This window comes from Coregonus lavaretus, assembly GCF_964263955.1.
Source record: "Coregonus lavaretus genome assembly, chromosome: 32".
NCBI lineage: Eukaryota > Metazoa > Chordata > Actinopteri > Salmoniformes > Salmonidae > Coregonus > Coregonus lavaretus.
This window is the reverse complement of record NC_140019.1, coordinates 33,776,931-33,782,388: the sequence shown is the minus strand read 5'-3', so window position 1 is coordinate 33,782,388 and position 5,458 is coordinate 33,776,931.

Here is a 5,458-nt window from a genome sequence, read left to right as displayed (position 1 = left end):
AATTCTCTTGAAATTGGACGGTGATGTATGTAATGTTCTATCAAGAAATATAAATGAAAAGCATTCCAGGTGAGCTGGTTGAGAGATTGCCAAGAGTGTGCAAAGCTGTCATCAAGGCACAGGGTGGCTACTTGAAGAATCTCAAATATAAAATATATTTTTATTTGTTTAACACTTTTGGTTACTACATGATTCCATATATTTGTTATTTCATAGTTTTGATGTCTTCACTATTATTCTACAATGTACAAAATAGTAAAAATCAAGAAAAACCCTTGAAAGAGTAGGAGTGTCCAAACTTTTGACTGGTACTGTACATAGACACTGTTGAATTATTTGTATATAAATTATATTCATAGAACTGTCAACACTAATAATGTTTTCTCTCAATGTAATGTGTAATTGTAATAGAATTTGATAGGCAGAATTGTATTTTATAGTATGAACATTAAAACAATGAACTCTTACATAAATGATGTATAAATGTGTTTATTAAACTGAAACGTATACCTCCCAAGTTATAAACATGACAAGGTTTTAATCCAATTTTTTGTTTAATAATAAAATACGTCTTTACTCTGGGTGAGTTGTTAATATCTGACACTAATTACACAAGATGAACACCAGAGGAGGATCCACTCATCTTCTCCATCCTTATCATTCCATGAATTCACTGTTGATTTCCTGATGATGATGATGTGCACTCCATAAGTACATTTAAACTTTGATGATCCATGTTTACTAGAAGTCTCTCTTCAGCCTCGCAACATTTATCAACTGAGCAGGAATGGTCAATGAACTTACCTGTGTGTGACCCTGGATGGAGATAGTCATTTCATTTGACCATGAATTCAATTAATATAAACCATTTAATAACACCTTTCAGTTGTTTATAATATTTCAAATAAAAACCACTTGAATACACACTACAGGAGGACTGCTGCTTTATGGCAGATTAAAAACACACATTTTTGTTGTAGCCGAAGACAAACACCTGATTCAACTCATCGAGGGATTGATGATTAGTTGACAAGTTGAATTAGGTGTGCTTTTCCACGGAGGGCTACAATTAAAATTAGTACTGTTTAAATCAAATTTGATTTGTCGCATATGATGAATACAACAGGTGTAGGCTTTACCTTGAAAAGATTGTTTACGAGCCCTTCCCAACGAAATCAGGCCACACCCGGCCATGATTATAGACACCTGTGTGTGTCCTTTAACACGATATAAACTTGTGACCCACAGTGTTTGTCACCTGATGAAGACAGCTTGTCTGTCAAAACGTTGGTTATAAAAATAAAAAAATCAATTGCTTACACACTAAAATTACAACTTTCCCACAATTAAAACCTTACACTCAAGGAGCAAAACACCGGCCTAGATTTGCACAACTAAGCACATTGTCAGCTTCACACATTTTGCAAAACATTACACACAGTAATTTGCAAAACACTAAACACACTTGTATGCATTTGACACAGAAATGTATCATGATGTCATTTCCTTGCAATTTCAAAGCAAAGGCTTTCAAATGAACACACCCATGAACCAATTGGTTAAACACAGCCACCAGGTGTGCACACACACTGGTGCTTAATTGTAGACACACCAATCAGGTTTAAGCACTATAAAAAGGCAACAGGTAAGTTCACCTGTCTTCAAAAAATAAATGGACGGTGTCAGAGGAAGAGGAAGAGGGATAGGAAGACCTGGAGGAGGGGTAGGACATGCACAAAGAAGAAGACAACCAAATCGGTGTAACGAAATTCGTGCTACAATTGTGGACCATGTAATAAACCACGGACTAACACTGAGAGTACAGCCTAACCTAAGCAGGTACACAGTGGCATCAATAGTTCAGACATTTCGCCAAGAGCACAGGTGAGAAACGTATCTTCTGTCAACAGAAAATCCATAGCTTACTGCATGTACTATATCAACAGTTTTGGTATTGTTGATCTATTTTCTTATAATTAGATGTGATGCCTAGCTTAAAAAGAATACATTAATGATCAAACATAATAGGGTTGTGCTGTACTGATATAGATTGTTTAACATAACAAGCTGTGACTAATGTGAGGAACCGTTAGGGGGGAGGCTGAGATAGACTTGTGACACACACACACACTGCCTCTTTGTTAAACCGCTCAAGGACATGTGTACTGCAACAATGAAGAAGAGGAAACTATGTCTGTGGTTGCTGACTCTCGAGACAAGTTGCAAAAACAACTGATGCCCGGCAACCGTGAAGCGCCAAGAGGCTGTGACCAGCCTGTGCGCCAACGATAGGCTGAGTAAGTTTAAACCACGCTCAGCCTCTACTCTGACAGACCCGCTTTGAGCGGGAACTATCTCTGTCAGAGTATTAAAGAAGAACTTTGTGTTTGAGCAGTTAGTTATCTGTTAGCCCTGTGAGGTGTTACAGTGAGCCCGTATATACGAAGATTGCATTTACCATTTATTCGCTTGACTAATTATATTAATAAAAAAGCTGAGAATATATTCAGTGACTTAGTGTTAAAGTCTGTTCTGATACCAGATTCGAATGACACAACTTAACAATTGGTGACCCCGACGTGATCTGGTAGAAGGACTTCGCTGGAACTTGTCCGGTCGATTGGCTCTTGCTGTCGTCGGACGGTGTGCCTCACAAATCCTGACCGGTCAGACAAAAAGGTAAGCAGAATAACTAAAGTTCTGCATATTGGCATTATCCAAATTTATTTTGTGAGACACCTGTTTGATGTAAGCTACCAAATTGTATAATTCATAAAGTTGAAAACGTAATTAACAATTATTAGTTGACTGTATGAAGCGTGTATTGTGGTGAATGCAATTTTAAAACCGATCGATCGTTGATGATATAACGAGTGAATGAAATGTGCTAGGTAGTAACTACCAGTTGTGTATGTGGTTAGTCGGCGTACTTAACCGGAATGTGTGTGGGTAAACATAGGTACAGTGGGGAGAACAAGTATTTGATACACTGCCGATTTTGCAGGTTTTCCTACTTACAAAGCATGTAGAGGTCTGTCATTTTTATCATAGGTACACTTCAACTGTGAGAGACGGAATCTAAGACAAAAATCCAGAAAATAACATTGTATGTTTTTTAAGTAATTCATTTGCATTTTATTGCATGACATAAGTATTTGATCACCTACCAACCAGTAAGAATTCTGGCTCTCACAGCCCTGTTAGTTTTTCTTTAAGAAGCCCTCCTGTTCTCCACTCATTACCTGTATTAACTGCACCTGTTTGAACTCGTTACCTGTATAAAAGACACCTGTCCACACACTCAATCAAACAGACTCCAACCTCTCCACAATGGCCAAGACCAGAGAGCTGTGTAAGGACATCAGGGATAAAATTGTAGACCTGCACAAGGCTGGGATGGGCTACAGGACAATAGGCAAGCAGCTTGGTGAGAAGGCAACAACTGTTGGCGCAAATATTAGAAAATGGAAGAAGTTCAAGATGACGGTCAATCACCCTCGGTGGGGCATCAATGATCATGAGGAAGGTGAGGGATCAGCCCAGAACTACACGGCAGGACCTGGTCAATGACCTGAAGAGAGCTGGGACCACAGTCTCAAAGAAAACCATTAGTAACACACTACGCCGTCATGGATTAAAATCCTGCAGCACACGCAAGGTCCCCCTGCTCAAGCCAGCGCATGTCCAGGCCCGTCTGAAGTTTGCCAATGACCATCTGGATGATCCAGAGGAGGAATGGGAGAAGGTCATGTGGTCTGATGAGACAAAAATAGAGCTTTTTGGTCTGAACTCCACTCGCCGTGTTTGGAGGAAGAAGAAGGATGAGAACAACCCCAAGAACACCATCCCAACCGTGAAGCATGGAGGTGGAAACATCATTCTTTGGGGATGCTTTTCTGCAAAGGGGACAGGACGACTGCACCGTATTGAGGGGAGGATGGATGGGGCCATGTATCGCGAGCCAACAATCTTGGCCAACAACCTCCTTCCCTCAGTAAGAGCATTGAAGATGGGTCGTAGCTGGGTCTTCCAGCATGACAACAATCTGAAACACACAGCCAGGGCAACTAAGGAGTGGCTCCGTAAGAAGCATCTCAAGTTCCTGGAGTGGCCTAGCCAGTCTCCAGACCTGAACCCAATAGAAAATCTTTGGAGGGAGCTGAAAGTCCGTATTGCCCAGCGACAGCCCTGAAACCTGAAGGATCTGGAGAAGGTCTGTATGGAGGAGTGGGCCAAAATCCCTGCTGCAGTGTGTGCAAACCTGGTCAAGACCTACAGGAAACGTATGATCTCTGTAATTGCAAACAAAGGTTTCTGTACCAAATATAAAGTTCTGCTTTTCTGATGTATCAAATACTTACGTCATGCAATAAAATGCAAATTAATTACTTAAAAATCATACAATGTGATTTTCTGGGATTTTTGTTTTAGATTCAGTCTCTCACAGTTGAAGTGTACCTATGATTAAAATTACAGACCTCTACATGCTTTGTAAGTAGGAAAACCTGCAAAGTCGGCAGTGTATCAAATACTTGTTCTCCCCACTGTATAACAACGAATGTAATGTACTAGATACCGGGTATCAAGTTTGATTGTGGTTAATAAGTCTGGGACTATTATTAACGAGACTGAGTGAAGTTTGGGAGGCCAACCCAATCGTGTGAATGAAGTACATTAGATATTAGTCGGCGCACTAATATCGGTTTGAATGATCCACGGATAATAAATACAGGCAAGGTCCCTTAGCTGTACGGGCTAGGTTCTCTCCAAGGCAAGGTCCCGTAGCTGTACGGGCTAGGTTCTCTCCAAGGCAAGGTCCCGTAGCTGTACGGGCTAGGTTCTCTCCAAGGCAAGGTCCCGTAGCTGTACGGGCTAGGTTCTCTCCAAGGCAAGGTCCCGTAGCTGTACGGGCTAGGTTCTCTCCAAGGCAAGGTCCCGTAGCTGTACGGGCTAGGTTCTCTCCAAGGCAAGGTCCCGTAGCTGTACGGGCTAGGTTCCCTCCAAGGCAAGGTCCCGTAGCTGTACGGGCTAGGTTCTCTCCAAGGCAAGGTCCCGTAGCTGTACGGGCTAGGTTCTCTCCAAGGCAAGGTCCCGTAGCTGTACGGGCTAGGTTCTCTCCAAGGCAAGGTCCCGTAGCTGTACGGGCTAGGTTCTCTCCAAGGCAAGGTCCCGTAGCTGTACGGGCTAGGTTCTCTCCAAGGCAAGGTCCCGTAGCTATACGGGCTAGGTTCCCTCCAAGGCAAGGTCCCGTAGCTGTACGGGCTAGGTTCTCTCCAAGGCAAGGTCCCGTAGCTGTACGGGCTAGGTTCTCTCCAAGGCAAGGTCCCGTAGCTGTACGGGCTAGGTTCTCTCCAAGGCAAGGTCCTGTAATTGTGAACATATTACAGGCCAGGTTCCAGGTTATACTGAGGAGGTTTAATGAGTGTATGTAGTACATTTGATATTAGTCCGAGATCTA